Consider the following 19,282-nt stretch of genomic DNA (forward strand, 5'->3'; position numbering starts at 1 on the left):
GGCCTGTCTTCCGCACACACGGGAAAGGAAAATGGATAAATCACGGAGTCTCTTGCGGGGCACATAACTTGAATTTCGTGTTAATGGAATATGCATATATCGACATATAAATTCTCAAGTAATGTGGCAGTTCAATTCCAATAGGGCTCATATTTATAAAGTGTCACATCCCTAAACGTGGTATCAGCTATCACACGACATCCCAACAAAGCGGATGAGGGCCAACAAAGCGGGGTGGCAGAGCCTGACATGAACTCAGCACCGCACGCTTTCCATAGGTTAGTGGAAATAAATTCCAGTACTAAAGCCAGGACGCGAGCCTTCTCGGGATCCCCTCCCCCCGCAAACATTTCTGCACCGTATTGGCACTTCATTTATTCGTTTGCCAGATAAATTCAAAGGGCATACATCCCTCGAGCGATATAAACTTTAGACTCATAGATACCAACTTGTGTATGTGGAGAGTGGGTAAGTCACTCCGTGTTTTGCCTAAAGCCTCACTAAAAATTAAAATATATCATTCACTCAATGCGAACACGAACGGGCTGCGAAAACAAGATGGCATGGAAGCAGCAGGAAGGGTTAAAAGAGTGCCAAAAGATATTTATCAGCATTTCACGTACGTAAAATGTTCTCCGAGGGAAAAAGTTTTTATTTGTATTTCATGTTATTTCGCGTTATTTGCAGATGATTTTATTTTCGGGAAAATTTGTTTGGTGTCCATCAATGATTTTGATTTATAGCCCTTCAAAGGATTCATTCGATCATCCCTCCGTTTGCTGGCGGGCTTTCATTCTGACGGATTGTAGTCAAGTTGGTGAGGATTTTTTTTAGAAAAGGTCTGAATGGTGTTGCTGTAACGCGGTATTTAGGCTATTTGGAGGATACAAGCGGTCAATATTTAACGGGGGTTGATGGAAAATTCATGCATGCGTCCAGTGGGAATTTGAAATTTATTCAATTTGAAATGTATTTGGACATTTGAAACGGTTCGTAATTATGCATGTAAATGGACTAGATAAACGAATCTAGACGCGCAATTTAGACTAGCCAGGATATAACCGTGTGTACGACCAACATAGACTATGCAGGTGAAGTTGAACTGACTTTCTATTACACTGTCGCCCCACGCGTTCATGTCAAAGTAAGCTTGAGAGTTCTGACAGAAAGGACTACCGTCGTTTCAACCCCCTTCCTGTCACTTTCAAGTGCTTTCATTGCATCATCTAAAATTTTCAATACTGTTCTGATTAATTTTCCACATGACATAACAAGTTGTTGCGTAAACTCCGTAACGTCCGAATTATCCCCAATCCATGCGAAAAATTACAGTATAACAAAGGAAATGAAGTTTGACTGAGCCGACTGGGTTGTCAGCAGGCGGTGTACAATGTGTATACGCTACACATGTCCAGATAAGTATATGGATTTAGGGCCACTGTACCTGTGCTTGTACTTCAAGAGCCGGCAGTATATTGTTCGTGTATTTTCAGTTCAGAGCCATGAAAGAGAGAATCACAAATCCATAGACCATTAACTAGTGGATTCTATAGTCTCTCTCCTAATTTACGTTGTCATGCAACTGAGATTTAAATTGATGAGCTACATCCTGTGATGTTATGCATATCCGCACTTCTGTATGCCGGGACAATCATCTCCAGTCAAGGCTATATGTATTCCCTGTGTATGTCCACTACGTATCCTGTCACTATGTGTAATAGAATTCATTGTATCCAGGATGATAGCGACGGTCCAGAGGGAAATTTATTCAGTTTTGTTTCCATCTAATTTCTCGGCAATGGGAACTTGAAGAGACAAAGGAGTCGCTAAGCATTGTTACCGTTGGATGATCAATGAAGTTGGAAGTTTCCCATCTAATGAACAATTAAGCGTGTTTTTTAGGCCAAGCAATCAACAGTATTGCTTTCAGGAAAAGTCGATTGACTAACTAAGTTGCATACGAGCGAACTACAAAATAGAACTCCAAGGATTCTTAACTTAAAAGTTAATGAGCATATTCGTCAGTCATAATCTCCTCCCTTGGGGCGCACTTTTTTGTTCCCAAAAATACTAGCTGTCATGCTGCAACACATGAAATAACACCCTGAAAGTTTGATGGACAAGAAACAGGCTGGTTTCCGATCTCTACCATTCTGTAGCAACCACGTTAACACCCTTCAGATCATTATTGAGAATTCGATTCGAGATTACTTTGGACAGGATCAAGGTGGAGCATAACTGAAATGCTCTACACAAGAGAGGCATCCTAGGAAAGCTAATAGCTACTATTATAGTGAGATATAGCGGCTCAAATGTCAAGGGATTTCAAGACCAAAACCTAGTGAGGTCTTTCATATTGCTTTTTTGGAGGTCATGTAGGACTCCAAAGGATTATGTCGTCTTTCTCTAAACATTTTCACAGCGCGGATAACATCTATTTGCTCTCTCATTGAAAAACAGGGTTTGGGAAAACAGCTTTCCCAATGAAAAAGGAATCAAGCGGGGTTGGACATGAGATGAACCGCCAACAAAACAAAGGTTTCCAGTTTGACAGTTTGACCTCGACCTTAGAATGACCGACCAATGGACCACCCTGGACCTACATGGCGCAAAAAACAGCGGATAATTTTGGGGTGAGATGCCAGGAACCGACAACAATGGCGTGTGGTTTACTTTTTTTTGTGAAAAGGTTAGGTGAACGCTTTTCGGACAAAATGTTTGATTTCCGCAACATTACGCCTCTCAACTAAAGATTTCTCCCTCATCGGAGAATAAGCCTAGAATCATGTGACATATTACTCCCCGCTTGCCCCTCGCTCTACGCTCTTAGAGGGCCTGCAAGTCAAGGAATTCCTTCCGCCAATTTCATTCGACCGATAACAGCTACGATGATGAAATCCGCGCACGGTTGTTGTCAGCCAGCAGAGCCTACTTCAGCTTACAAAAACTGTTTAGGATATGCGGGATCCTAAGTCCACATCCACATGATGGTGGATCGGACTAAATGAAGAGCAACTTATTCCCTCGTTTTATATTCCATGGATCCCTGGTTGGGATGATAAAAGAGAGCGTTTTTCCACCTGTTGGCACTTTCGGTCACGCTACTACCAGGGCAGAGGTGAGGCAGCATCTGATGAGTTGCCTCTGCCCTGGACGAAACCGTCAGTCATTTTTTGGTTTTTTTTAATTACAAAAACTGTTTCCGCTCGAAACGTCTCACCATGGGGTCAAAGCTCTTACTGTACAAGACAATGATCTTGCCAGTCCTCATGTATTCCTCGGAAACTTGGGTTTTAGCAAGAAAAATTGCGAATTCTTGGCCGCGTTCGAGAGAAAAACCCTCCGAAGAATTTTTGGCACTCTACATGAAGGTGGACGATTGCGTAGCCTACATAACCACGAAATCTATGAACGATACCATGACCGTCAAGTTGTGGATAAAATCCGGCTCAATAGATTACGGTGGGCGGGTCACTTAATCCGTATGGGTGAGGATGATCTAGCCCGGAAAGTCTATAAGGGCAATATCTATGGTATAAAAAGAAGACGAGGCAAACTCTGCCTGAGATGGAACAATGGCGTAGGTCAGGACGCCAGACAGCTGTTAAGGATATCGATTTGGTGGACCTCGGCGCAAAACCGGGATGTCAGGAGTTCCTTATTAAGGCAGACCTAGACCGGATACCGATTGTTGCGCCGTTGATGACTGAACTGGCTGTCATAACTAGAAAAGTTGCTTGTCAGCTACTTTTTCATATCTCAATTAACAGAATATTTTGACATCCACGACGACAATCCACGTTTCGCCCTGGGACCAACACTACCCTTCGAACACATGCATTGAGGCAACATCTCCGAGGGTTCTAGAGAGCAAAGTGGAATACGGAAGGATGACATCTTGCCAGCGATACTGATTGCTCCTCGCCATCAATGACGGCTTTCATACCTTGCCTTGAAATCGTATATGCCTTCAATGGATAATGTCGTCTTTTTCAAACATTTCGCTGATAACATCTGTCAGCAGGATGAAGCCTTATACATCTCGATGCTCATTCTGCTGACTAGTTGATAAAACTTCCGCGCCTGGTGCGGTTGCTCCTTGTACTTTTCGAGGTCACAAATCTGTTGGTTTTCCCAGGCTTCTTTTTTGCGTCTGTGAAATCGCTTTTCTGCTGGACGAAATTCGTGATAAGTCTCCGCGCGTGTCCGCGTTCTTACATTCATCGTCGAACCAGCCCTTCCGACTTTTGTTACGTTTAGGGCCAAGTATGTTTGTGGCCGCATCAATGACAACGTCCTTCAGGCAATTGTGAAGATCATTTATTGAAACTTCACATCCAGGGCATCTGTTAACTACGGTTATTGCGGCATCCATTTCCCTCTGTGTTGTGTATGGCTTCAGTCTCACCTGATTGTCAAAAGGGATTGTAGGTGGCTTTGTAATTCGAGCCCGGAGCACTATGCCAACGGGATTGTGATCCGAGTCTGTATTCGCCCCCTATATGTTATGACATTTATCAAGGCTGAGAGGTGGCGGTATTCAATTAGCACGTGATCAATTTGGTTGAAAATGGTTCCATCTGGAGAGGCGCACATATGTTTGTGGACTGCTTTCCGCGCGAACCAGGCACTTCCAATAACCATTTCGTGTGATGCTGCTGTCCGTTATCATTAGTATCCTTATGTAAGCTATGGGAGCCAACGTATCGCCTGAATACGGGCTCCGTCCCTACTTGACTGTTAAAATCTTCAAGTATGATTTTGATATCATACTTGGGATAGGCTTCCAGGGTCCGCTCCAATGCCTCGTAGTAGGTATCCTTCTCGGACTCTGCAGTCTCCGTGTGAACGTTGATGAGGCTTATATTTCTAAATTTGACTCGCAAAGGCAGAGTACATAGCCTTTCGCGTTTTTGGCTGACTAGTAAATCTACTCCGAGCACATGGTTTACTGGATGGCCGCTATAATATATGGTGAAGTGGCTCTTCTCCAAGAAATCGGTCCCTGTTCAGCGCATCTCTTGCAGCGCTGTTATGTCAAACTTGTATTGGGACAGGGGATGGGCTAGCTACTGAGCAGCATTAGGTCTGTACAGGGAGCGGACGTTCCATGAGAAAATTCGGAATTGTCGTTTTAAAGTGTATTCTGTCCGGGACTCCTTCTGTGGCTTCGTAGCTTCGGCTTTCACTATAGGGTTGTCGCGGGAGACTCACTTTCATCCTTCGCCTTCAGTAGTTTTCCATTGAGGAAATACTCGGAGCTATCATCACGTGGACTATACAGACTATTCCATTTAACATCCTATGTGACCTATGCGCCACTAAAATTATAAAAGAAGGCAAGTAGATGGTTTGGAGTTCTGGTGTTGTCTTCCATAATGAAAAGAAAGTTGTCAGTGTAACATTCATAAGAGCTATCGAATATACCTAAAGTAAAAGCATAGGGATAATACCAGGATGTGGTGTTTCCAAATTACCACACCGCTAGTGATCCCAGTGAGGAGCAGTTGACATTGAAAGTGTGCTATTGCTGGTGGTGAAGCAGAAGACGAAGACCGTGGGCGATGAGATCCGAGTTCGCACTGAGACTCATCTGAAGTGACTTCGACCACGAAGCCTCATCAGATATTATTCGTCTTTGATACCATGAAAACCGGGATAGCTCTCCCGGAAACCTTCCAAGATATCAGTCTAACTTGCCGTCTACTCGAACAATTAGATGAGCTATTGGATTAATTCATAAAGGACACCCGGACAAAGCCTACGACCGAGAAAAATGATGTAAACGATCATGTCGGGCCAAATAGAAACAGTATATGAACGTATGATTCCAATAAGCCTACTGACAGCAACAGAAGGCGCCCCAAAAGCAGATACAACCGTACTTACCGCTGATCACCTTCACCGCCAAACAATCAACAGAGAAAGCAAGACTCACCTAAGGGAGATTTCATTCAGGTAGACTCGAGGACCAAAAAAATGCACGCGCCACGCCGTGGAAAAGCCGTCTGCGTAAAGTAAAAGCGAATAAAATTGGTGAAGTATCAAATGAAAAGGCTCTGAAACGAAGGAGGACTAGGCCGACGGGAGGCGACACCATTGCAGAAATTCCCCAGCGTTGTCCGTTATAAGATCAATATCATAAGATAGTGAAGCAGTCTTCCATACATAAAACGAAGGGTAGCGGAATTCGCGTCGAATTAAGCCCAAAATCAAGCAACACGAGTACGCTCTTTAAGGCGGCCGAGGGGCTACTGGAAGAGAAGTCTCTAGTTTCTAATCTAGAGCCGAGGCGCCCTCTAGAAATTCGAGATTGCATAAATGCAATCAATACTGCGATAGGTATCACCTCTGCAAATTCTAAAGCCCGGAAACCGGCAGTTATGGAGGTTGCTTGACAATACGCGAGGAAATTTCTTAACAGCATAAACATCAGAATCGTTTGGGTAGTTCGCAATGTACATGTTCGGGTAGCTTGCAACAAGTACAACAGGGACTTAGACCATTGGCATACATCTACAGCCTGCCGGGAATCTGAGAGAAGGGCAGCATTCTGCGGAAGACGTTCCCTGCCGCTTCTGGTGATCTCTGGTCGTTGTCTGGTTTCCAGGGCGGAACCGGGAAAGGCCATTGGAGTGAAACCGCTCATGACTTGCCGGTGCGAAGGTAGAAGCTAATATAGTGCTAATCAGCGAAAAGTACCGGGAAAAGGGTCCACCATTATGGCATCTCCATTTATCGGGGACTCCTACCATCTGGATTGGGAACGGCATCCGACTTTGGTTTTTTGCCCAAAGGCAAGGAGACGACTTTGTCTATCCTTTTCAGCGAATGTAACGATGCTGGACTTTCATTGGAGGCTTGATGCTCTAGTTCCTAGTTGAGGGTGACTTCAACGAGAGGCCACTTGAATGGAGTATGCCTCACCCAAACTACAGAGTAGAATAGATCCCGGAAATGAAGGTAAGAACGGAATTGACAGTTTTAAACGTCAGATCCACGCCAACATTCCGGGGTCTAGGCTGTGAAGGAAATGGAACCTTCACATCAGAATCACTGCCGTTGTCGGCGTCGAATTCTGGGAGACTTCTCGACGAACGACCATCCATAAATCGTATTTGAAGTGATTGAACTTCGAAATATTCGCCAGATGCAAACAGAGCCGCTTAGACAGGCAGTTCGGGGGTGATTGCACTGCATTTAATACTGTGGTAAATTCAATTGTGAACCTGTTACCGACAAACTGATCCGCTTCTCTGGTCTCGATAGCATTCAGCCGAAACAAGCCCTTTATGTATGGGTCGACGGCGAGAATTACCGACCTAATTTGCGGAAAGAGTGTAATAAGGTCCGCCATCTGGCGCAGGTTTGAAGCTCCCAAGCGGAGACAAGAGACTCCGCAGGGCGGTAAGCAAAAGTAAACTTCCCTGCTGGTATGACCTAGCTGATGAGGTGAATGGGGATCCGCGAGGACTCAGTTGTAAACTTTTTATTCAGAAAATGGGGGCTCTGTTCACTTAATGCTGGAAGGCGAAGTTTGCGCTGATCAGTAAAGGGACCCTGAGTTTTTGTCTGCAAGCCGCCTGCTATGTATGCTTGAAAAGAGTTCAAAAAGCTCAGGAGTAGACCCGAGAAGGTAGATCCTGACTGAATCTTATCCTTCAGCTTTATTACAGAGAGATCCACGGTGAATGTTGTCATCGAAGTCGTGCATGTGATTCATCGAACTGAGGCAATATAGTCGCCGATCACGATGAGCTGCATCCTCATAACACTAGAAAATTCATTTCGCGTGTCGAACAATTTCCTACGAATATTTGAGGATTATCTGATAGGCAGCTTCCTGCTCTTTGGCCTAACGCTTCTACAGAAACGTTCTTCTTTGGTTTCCTCTTGGTCGGGTAGACTTTTCAATCAAATCTGTACCTGAACTAATCCTTCAGTAGCTTCTAGCTAAAGACAATATATGGTAACCAGGTGTGCAATTGGCTCTTATAGAGAAAGAAGGGGAATGAATTCTTAACCAAAAAGCAAGATACCAAGGAACTACAGGAGACAGAACATTGCCATTCTGAACCATAGCCAGGTAGGCATCAAGCCACTTAAATACAACAGGATAAGCATCAAATTGGTATAAGGGTGCATAATCCAAATACCCTCCGGTATGTGCGGTAAAGTTTGAATACTGTGGATCCCTGACCATAGCGTCATGGAAGACAACGAAACAGCAAAGTAGGAAGGAAAGGACCAGAAACACCACTCAATAGACTTGATTCTGTTTAACGTTGTCTGTCAGGCTGTCAGCCAAACGCACTCATAAACAACTGCACCGTTTAACACAAAATTTGGTGAAAAGATAGGAATTATGAACGCCCACACATCCAATAAGGTACATATTTCTACGTTGAGTTTAAGGAGGAGGTCTCATACATGCAAAAGGGGGTGTGTATTTTTTTTCACCGAATATAGTCGTGTTGGGTAACAAATGAAAGGTTTCGATTAGTACTTTTCGAAGCCAGTCTTAGTTTTGACATTTTTTAGAAAGGCGGGGAGTACGAGGGTTGGAAGTGATGATTTCTCCAATGGACCCATTCCCAGAAACTACTCAACTGAAAAATCTGAAACAAAGCTGCCTCTACACGGTGTCCAGGCTTCAGAATACTAACCATATCGATATTTGCTCAAATTAAGTTAATAATAGTACATTACGATGTTTTTCAAAAAACTGACTAGAAATCCTTACCCTTAAATTTGCAGTGATGCCGAAGGAAGCCCGAGGAGAAGAGAGCAAAGATATACCCTAGGGTTACCTACCACATATAATGAACTCTCACAGTATTAAGCTGGCATAGGTTCCTCAACTTTATAAGGTACCAAATATTGGAATGACCGAGTCTACCTCGTCTATATTAAATAATCTTTATGTGTCCTAATGTGCAGTTAAATTTAAGTAATGCGGAGATATTGCTACAAAACTAAGACCACATACATGTATCTCCGCCACCAAACATGGTGATTTTGCGCTCCCATATGTCTTTAAATAGCGTAACGTTTGGAATGCAGATAATCAGCAATGATGCAATTGGTTTTTCAATCGGTAAATAGCTTTCCCTCACTCTCTTTTCCACCAATTCCACCAGACGACATTATTTAGTTCAACTCACCCCCACTTTGGATTCAGCAAATAATTCAAAGCCAAGTCTAATCTATTGCCTGCAATTATTGCACTCAATAAGTGTCTGTGCAATAACGTCTTTGAATTTGCTCAGGCAACTTCCTTTAGCAGTTGAAGACATTCAATTGGTATCACAGAATGCACAAGATATGTAGGTTATTCTAATGGAAGTGCCATTGTCTCTGAACATTTCCAATTACATGTGCCATTATAGTAAAATGTCCATAAGCTTTCCTTCCCTTTGGCGTTTGCATGTGTGTAACGTAAAGAGCATTGTGACGATGATGCTAATGGCGATGACTTAGATAATTTCAGGACGCCGGCCTTTGTTTAGGGCCTTCCGTTCGTGCGGTTTAATTATCAACAAATAGTTGTATTGTTGTATCGCCCGGTGCTCTAACCATCCAACCATCGATGCATTCATGATAACTACTAATAGTGAACTGCTGGAGTTATTAGTGGGCATTTAGAGAGGGAATTTCAGCTGGTTTGATGTAGAGCCCCATTATGTAGTCTAAATAGCTCAACTGATGTACATATCCAAAGCTCGGTCAAAAGATAGATTGGAATTATATCTATTGGATTGAGCATTAGCTTCGGCTATGTTGATCAGCAGTGATCAGAGTCGAGAATTTGAAGGATGCCTTTGGTGGATGTAAGTACATTATGGTATACTCTTGGGGTTTGTACAGAATGCATTTCTAAGAGAAAATTCGAAAATCCAACTTCTAAATAATATTCATTGCTAATATGCATTGAGACTGTACTTTTAGATGAAGTTCAGGATATATGTTTAGTACTCTGTACAATGAGATCTGAATATTAGGGGTTGAAAAAGCAAAAAGGGCAGTTTTTGTTTTTTCAGTACTAAGGAAAACTGCTGTATCACTACCTGGTATCTGAGTTTGTTAATATCAGCCTCTGGATTTCCTGACTGCATTCAACTTTGTGCCTTTTTCTCTGATGTAGCAATATCACTATTACGGCATTGAGAAGACCTGACCGCTTATATGAAAGGCAGGTAAATTCCAATCGAATAGTTATCTCCTCATTAATGGACAGTACCTGAGGGTGGACAACGAGCTACATTTCGGATTGAGGAACGTTAGAGTTAAAGCTTAAAGCCATCACTATTCCGTCACCAGACCCTCTCGACTCAGTCAAAAAGGAATTAGCGGCCATCCGTGCGCCTCTGATCAATTTTGGAAGAAATCGTGACCATAGACATGATTGGTCTTTGCCTTGTGGCTCTACACTTGTCTCAAAGAAGATTGCCTGGTGATCGCTGTAAGTGTAGCGTTCGCTGACGCACTAGAACATACCACGCGCCAGTGCAAGGCTGGCAAAGGTCAGGTCAACAACCGAACCTGCCCCCCCCCCCCTTCTGAAAAGTGTTTACAGCACCTTCGCTAACCAAAACTATGTCCATCAGCGCAAAAGCATCTAATGCACTGCGCCCCCGACATGGTCTAGGAGCCAAGCGTTGAAATCATCAGCAGTCTCCTTCGGACTTCGTCTTCCCTATGCGTCGAGATTATCAAGCATTTTCTCGAATTCAGACAGTTTCAAACTTGGTGAGGCACACCACTTATTTTCGCCCATACAAAGTCACTGGCTGCCTGACTTGCAGCATCTTGTATGGCCTATCGACCGCAAGCCCATATCGTCGCTCCATCAGTCGAACCTGTCACCCATATGCCACCGTGACGGTTTCTGTACGCTTTACTTATGATGGCGATTTCTATCTCAGATTCGCACGTGGTCTACTCAAGTAAATCCTGAGCAACCCAGAAATAATTGGGGTTTATTTTAATAAACCTCGTTTTCCCATTGCAGTGAGCGCCTTCCTAAATTCCGAACATTTAGCACTTCCGGCAATATGCCGGCTATCCTGTCCCTCTTTAACTTCGCACAATAGGAATTTGGGGACCTTATTGCACTCCCTGGTAATACGACCTTTCTCCCCACACCTTCTGCATCGATCGGGTTGATGAATGCTGCTGGTGCATACCTTCGCGAACTGCTCAAACATGAAGCATTTAATAATAATAATCGTTGGCGCAACAATCCATATTGGATCAGGGCCTTGAAGAGTGTTAGAGCACTTCATTCAAGACCTTAACGGTACACTACAGTATATTGTAGGAGGCAATGTGGTCAGCATTGCGCTCGCCCGAGATTATTACTCTGGTTTGACTTAGCTACTCATTCACAGCTAAGTGCACTGGTATCGACGTTAAATCACGATACAAATCCCACTACCACCAGTGAGATTTGAACCGCGACCTTCCATACGATAGCCTTGTGGTCTAACCACTCAGCTGTCCGGACACATTTAAAGGACCTCTATATTGAAGTTTGTTCGCTTTATCACCAGACAACCCGTTCAATCCGAACTTTTCCGGCCGCCAACATCTGCGCTGCCACCACTGGTACTTGTATTGCAGCCATTTGAATACCGATTTTCGTAAACCCACAACAGACTCCTCGGTAAGTCTTCCAACTTGAATTCCTCCTTCAGAGCAGTGCAAATTTCTCCTTCGATATCACATACTGTAAATCTGATGCTTTTGGGCACGTACTGTGGCATTCTCCCCAAGTGAGTTTTTGACTTGAGTACGAAAGTCATCAGTTTTGCCTACATTGGATCTTTTCAGTTCGAACATGAGATCCCCTTTCTGGGTTCTTCGGGGTCTGTTCACATTTCCGCTCTGATCTTTTAGATCGGGATCAGCTTTGACCTTTCTGAGTAACTCTGCGTAGGATAGATTGCCCTTACTGGAGATAACAATCGCAACTGGACGAGTTCGCCCATTTGCTTTTCGTTTCGCTTTTTTGCTGGTAACTTTAGTCAATTCATCGTTTTCGTTCTTCTTGGGTTTCCCAACGCTGGTTGACTTTCTTATTTTCACTGTATTCTTACCTCCTTCTGAACTATTCGTCCTGATTTTCAGAATTGCCTGACCGTATTTTTTTCTCATAAGTGCCTGTTGACTATTTAGAGGATCCCCTCTTCTTCGCATACTCTCGTTTATTTCGCCACTTGGGTCGCTTGTAACACTGTTGGGACAACAGGGTTCGGCGTATCCTTAGTATTCTTTTCCTATATCTGCGATCTATTATACAGGACTCTAATAGGCCGCACCATATTCTTTATGGGTTGGTGCACGTTGATAAACTCGGATAGCACAAATATTTTTCCCCAAGCTGGTTCCTTCGGATCGGGACTCTGCTCTCTATGAGCCACGACAGGGTGACACCTTTTATACGGTCCTTCACTTTTGGCATTTATTGACATTGTTTGTACCTTATACTTTACTATCTTTGACATTGGTGGAGATCCCATAGTTGACGAGCTTTTTTTGAACGGATCCTCTTCTTGACCCTGGAGTACCTTCTGCTGTCGCGCATCTTGAACGCTTGCGGTGGGCGCTATCACGGTTTTTGTCTTCCATCGATCCGCCTTCAGTTCATCTTTGTTTGGTCTTGTTACCGGTGTTCTCGGTAAGGTCGTGCTTCGCTTGAACACCTCCTTCGCGACGTCTAAATACTTGTAGCATTATATGCAAAGGTGGCCAAGTTGTCCACCACCGACGAACTGCGGTCGTTTGCTCACTCCCAAAAGCCGCTGGTACTGGGGTTCCGAACTCCTGCACCGTAAGTTTCCTCCTTCTTTCGTCTTCCATGGTGGTTTTATGCTCTGGATATCTTTCTCATAGCCATTTTGGTCCACGCACTAGAGATGAGCAAACACTAGCCCATATACACTCACATATGAACACATCAATAAGTATATTCCTATCCGCCAACTGGGGTCGCGCCTGCTGGGAGATCTGGCAACTCCTCACAGAGACGTCTGTCTGCCTGTCTGTCCATCACACGCATTTTTCTCGGAAACAGTTACTGCGATTCACACAAAATTTGATGGGAAGGTGGGAACTTTGATCGCTCACGCATACAGTGAGTTACATAATTCTATATTGAATTTAGGGGGGTCCCATACATGGGGGTGTAAATTTATTTTCACCAAGTATAATCATGTGGGTTATCAAATGGAAGGTCTTGATTAGTGCTTTCCGAAACCGGTATCAGCTTTGACATTTGTAGGAAATGTGAGAGTGCGGGGGGTCGAAAGTGATCATTTCTTTAACGGACCCATTCTCAAAAACTACCCAACCGAAATATCTGAAAAAATCCACTGTATGATGCCCAGGCTGTCAATCGATGTCTTCATAAAAGAAATACACACACCTGAAGTTTCCGCTTCCCAGCTTGTTTATTGTTAAGAGTGCCTCTAGCTCCAAAATTATACATACAGTCAAGGTCAGACATTGCGAAGTTCGGTAATTGAAATTACTTCACATTTCATCCACGAAACCTCTTTAAGATTAGGTAGTCTTCCGTTTCTAGAATATTTTACGTTCATAATGTTCAAACAGTCACCTCTGCAGTCGAAGCTAAACAAAGCCATAATGATCCTTCACAGAAAACATTATCCTTCTTTCATTTCAAGGGAAAGCAATCAAAGAGCAAGTGAATAACATTTTGCCAGGAAGCAATTTACGAAAATTTTACAAACAGATTTCAGTTCACGTCGATAACAACCCTCTTCCAAAACTTTGGCAATTAACTGGCTTTCATAACTAGAAAAGTTGCAGTGTCAGCTACTTTTTCGTATCTCAATTAACAGAATATTTTGACATCTCTTAGTGAACAATAGCAATTAGACGGCATCGATATCCGGGGGGAGTAAGGGGGCGGAAGGAATAACTTCCAGTCGGTGTGCACTAACGAAATTCAATCAAACTTTATCGGCAAAAGTTGCAAGGCTGCATGTCTGTATTTAGTGCGAGTCTCTCCTCCCTTTCCTCGTTCCCGGAACTTCACAAAATTAGTCATCTCACCGTTCCAGGTTGGAAGTTCCTGGAGCCTACTCGGAGTAGCGGGTGGATGCAGCAAAGGTACTACCTACCACTTGTTTGCCTCTGTTCGAAGTGGCGTTTTGAATACCGTGAGCACAAAACGTCTGCAAACTTTCTGGTGATTCACTCTGAAAACCTCAGAAACTTTTATTTGCAAAAATTTCTAGCTAACACACTCTCTCTATTTTCCTGCTCATACCCCTTGTGCTGAACGCGACCGCTCGCCTTGCTGCTTTCACTGTAAACCTTCCGCTTGACGCGCTCCTTCCACCACTTCCGCCCCCTGGCAGCCTCCCTCTGCCTTTCGCATTGCAATAACGCTCGAGTTTCTATTGTTGAACAAGTGCATGGAGTGGTTTAAGGAAATGCAGTGAAAAAAAAATCGCTCTACGCTCAGCGTACCGACTTTCTAGTCCCGGGTGGCTTTGGTGTTTTTCTAGAAACGGAATTTCACATTTTCTCTCATGGTTTTGTTACGAGGTGTATGTTTTCCTTTCCGTCCTACTTCAAAGTCACACTCTAGCGCTCACAACAATACGTTATCCGGGCACAGTTTGAAAAATTTCTCTCCGGGGGGAGCTGATGATTTTCCATATTGTGTGCGAGATGAGGGAACTACTTCCTGTTCTCGCTTGAATTCAATACGCTCTGGATTTCTGCTCAGATTTACAAGTTTGCAGACTTGCAAAGGATGTCCAAACAATATTCGTTTTAATGAAAATTTGCTATGGATTTCGGAAATATGGGTAATAGCACTTATTGTGGAAACTGTGTGGATTCACTGATAAATGGGTTACAGGGGAGTAGTTTTTATGAAAGTGTCAGATAGACAATGGGAGGTATAGGATGCATGTAAACCCAAAGGGTTATGGCACTCAAGTGCATTTTCTGCAATAATTTGTTGTGGAGACAGGACAGCGTGCATTCTGAGAATTATCGCCATACCTAGAGCAAGTGCTAGGTGTCAACTGCATTGACAGCTGTCATTTGGAAACCATGATTTGAGGCTAGTTCCCAAAAAATGTTTGGAACTCTATCTCGAAACCCCTTCCATCTTCATACATATGTATATCATCCACAGAAAGATTCTGCAACTTTTTAAATGTTTCCTCTTATCTAAAATCGGCGCACTTTAGTACGCATCCCTGCCCATTCATTTGAATTAAGAATGTTGAAAATTCATTTAAAAATTCTTGACAATTTAGGAATTTCACTGTACTGTAAAGAAATGCTACCAATAAACTGCAAACCTGCCACTGGAATCTAGTTTTCTCTGGTTCACACACGAAAGGACATTCTCGTTGAAATATTGTTCTGGCTGAATGACAAAAGTACTCTGCATTTGTGTCCGTTCCGTGCATATTTTCTGGTAGCAATATAAATATCAACCAGCAGATATTCGAATCAGTTTTAGATACGTGTCTGCATATGTATAGATTCGGAATCATGGTATCAAGGGTTTTTGTGAATATGTTACATGGAGTTAACCAGCAAATGTTCTACTATATCTATATGCGCTTGGACCAATTTTATGTCATCAATGAGCACTGTCTCCTTCTTCGCTGGATCTGCATCCACAGTCAATCGTGGCTACAAATGAATAGTCCACAGTTCGACGGTAACATGTATGCTGTCATTGCGAATGAAGTGTGTTGAAAATTACAATATTGGTTTAAGCATGGAGACAGCCGATCTTTCTTTGTCTGAAAGTTACAGATGATTCTGGGCTAATGAGTGGCATGCTCGGTTTAGAAAATTCCTTGCGTATAGCTTACTGATATACCCACCACGGCCTCTCAGTAAAATTACAGCTGAAACCTTAAGCAAAGAAAAACACGGTCAAGCGGTCACATCAACAGAAACCACAGAGAAAGCAAGGTTAGAACTTGACAATATGCATTTAACGAGAGTTTTTTTGACCGACCAAACCTTATTACCCAACATCGAAATTTGTCCGTTTCATTAAGGGACGTATCAACGTTAACGGTACGCAATCGGACAATCAATTAAACACCTCTGCCTTGGCCAGAGAGCCAGCCTGGAATCGTTTGACGCATTACTTTGGAATAGCCCTCGCGCTCTCCCAGCTTAGGCGCTTTAAACTTAGATAATTTCACCAATTTCCACCAACATGAGGGGACATGAGGAAGGATTTGTTAGCTCAAGGAACCCTTTGCCATGCGATCCTCTCCTCGGTCGAACCTAATCTTCTTCGAAAAACTGGTATTTCAAACCAATGAACGACCAAGCGTGGACTGAAGACTGCCAAAGCTTAAAAGTTCCTTTTACGTTGCAGTTGTTAATATGATAATCACTATATTATCTCCCACCAGATGTTGGTTGGTAAGGGAAGTACTTACATTGAAAACTTTTTCATAGTGGGTTGCCAAAAAACGGCAAGAAATATGGCGCCCCTGAAAAATCTTAAGAAAGTGACAGTAACTGCGAAGTTTCTTGCCCTGTGTTTGCCAGTTATAAAGTCAAAATTTCCGGATTAGAGAGTAAAACTAGTTGAACTGAAACTTCAGAAACGTCCGCACTATCCGTGCTGTCTTTCAGAGCGAAAGAAACCATCTGAGCGGGAAGAGCAGTCAATCGGATAGTTACAGAGTTTAAAAAGGGTGCAGAGACCAAGAAAGATTCGGCGTTGTTACATGGAAGGGTAATTGAGAATGCAAAACCAAGAAGGATAGCCCAGACCGAGAAGTTTTATTTAAAAAAGTACAAAATGTGGGAATTTGTGTAATATTGCCACAAGAGCGCTTCAGTTACAGTTGTCAAAAAGGGACCAAATTATTGAGCATGTTTCAAGGATGTTTCACACAAGTATTGTCCGCGTAAAGTAAAGGGATGACAATAGAGAGAAAATCATTAATACAAAGTAGAAGTTGCAAGGGTCGTAGTTTAAAGCCCTGAGATCTCCAAAGGAACGGGGGAAGGAAAGAGGGAATCCAAAGATCGATGATTCGAAAAACCATACCGCTCCTTTCTAACGAGTGAACCAATCGTTGGTGTATCTCTAGAGGATTTTGGAGCAAGAGGAGAGATGTGAAATAGGACTGTTGTTCACAGTTAAAGTAAGGTCTCCACTTTTGAGAATAGGGATAATAATAATAATAAGGGACATCGCACGGTATCGTGAAATAACTATATTGTTACAGTATACCTATAAATTATAGCACATCGTTTAAGCCTCTTACCTCTATGCTCCCTACTTGGTATCTGGCGGGCACTTATCACGGACTCCGTCGAGCCAAGAAGCGAGTTTACAGACGAAAAAGGAAGCCTGGGGGAACCAACAGGTTTCTGAAGTCGAAAAGTACGGGGAGCAACCGTACCAGGCGAGGAAGTTTTATCAACAAATCAGCAGAATGAAGTCTTATACAATTAGTTGCCCGTCCTGTGGAGACAAGGAGGAAAATATGATTTCCGACACAATGGGCATATTGGAGCGATGGTTTGAGTACTTTGATGAACTCCTCAACAACTAAAATATCAGCGAGTTCAAGGTTCCACTAGTTGAAGACGACGGACAAATGTTGTCACAAGAAGCATGGAAGAAGCGGTCCATGCAATTATAAGTTGCCAGCAGCCGATGTGATTACAGCCAAATACACCAAGCGGTGGTAAAAAGGGAGATATCACACAGTGCAGCAATTATAGAGGGAACACGTTGCTAGGGTAAAAGTGAATCCGTTTGTTACCATCGTTGTCGTTGACTAACTACCGACTTCTCCTAAATCTCTTGTGCGAAAAGAAAGTGCGCCTCTTTTTCATCCTCCTCTCCCGTAGGATTTTTGAAGCATTTCGAGCGTTTCTGACCCGTTTTTACCCAGTTTCACGCAAAATTTGAAGCGAGCGTGCAGTAGGTACAACGGCTATGGGCATGACGCTGCCCCAGTAACTGCCTGCAGGTGACTGGCACCGGTCTGGTTTCGAAACTTAGGTCCATTGATTCCAAAATTACGGAAAAGGGTAATCACGTGTTGCCGGAGGAGGCTGAAGGAGCAGCTCATATCCCGGTTGTCAGTGAATGAGGAAGCGAAGGTGAATCACTTTCTAAACGAGCTGACGCTGGGCGATCGTACTTTCAGCCAGATACTTCGAGATATCAAGCAGCTGAATAGAGATAAGGCCGACTCAGAGATATTCAAGTCCCTATGGTTACAGCGGCTCACGGAGAGCACCTGCGCAATCTGGGGCCTGCGCGAACTCGGGGTGGCTGGAGGTGTTGTCCACCACTATAAAGTCTACCATACCGCGGTCGCGGAAGTCTCTAGAGGTGCGCGTCGGGAAGTATAAGACCTGAAAGCAATAGTGACGGCACTTGCGGACGCAGTGTTCAAGTTTACGGCGACTGTAGGTACTTTGCCTTCGGGACATACCGCGCAGTCATAGTCGAGGTTTGCTTCCCGAAAAGGGCGTTCGGATACTAGCCCGCCGGGACCCTCATCGGCCACGACAAGACGTAAATTCGGAGCTCAAGCGGCTCAATGTATGACCGGATGTAATTTCAATGCAATGAAAAACTAGGCTCACTGGGTGCCGGCGACAGTTACCCGAGGCGCAGTACCACGTCGCCTTACAATATTCGACCCTCTGAGCAGGTATTGTTTTCTGGTCGACAAGGGCGCTGAGGTAGCGGTTCTCCCTATACCCGGTCCAAACACGTTGATACCACAGAACTTGTGACTGGCAGTCGCGAACTCCTCTCCCATCCGCACTTACCGCTACAGGCACATAAGTGTCAGATTGCGCCGAACGTATTCGTGGCGATTCGTTTTGCCAAGCGTTAACACCCCCATTTTAGGCGCAGACTTTGTGTATCACTATAGGCTGTTGGTGAACCTGCATTACAAAGCCTAATAGACCCCGCAAACTCTTTCAAGTCGTCGGGAACCACCTGCGCAAACGACACCCTTCCATTGTTTTCGAGGACATTTCCCACCATCGGATTCACGCACCCCTTAGAATATATCTCAACATCACCACTGAAAGTAGTTTCCCAGCCGGTTAAGCACTATATGCAGCACCACAGCAACACTACCAGCTCCCCTATCTTTTCAAAGGAAAATCTTTTGCTATTGCAAAATAAGAATTCAATGATCTCATGAAACATGGTATTTGCGGACCTTCTATCTGGTCATCTCTACTCTATTTGGTCACTAAGCCAAACGGCGAATGG

This window comes from Hermetia illucens, chromosome 1, assembly GCF_905115235.1.
Source record: "Hermetia illucens chromosome 1, iHerIll2.2.curated.20191125, whole genome shotgun sequence".
In the NCBI taxonomy this organism is placed as follows: Eukaryota; Metazoa; Arthropoda; class Insecta; order Diptera; family Stratiomyidae; genus Hermetia; species Hermetia illucens.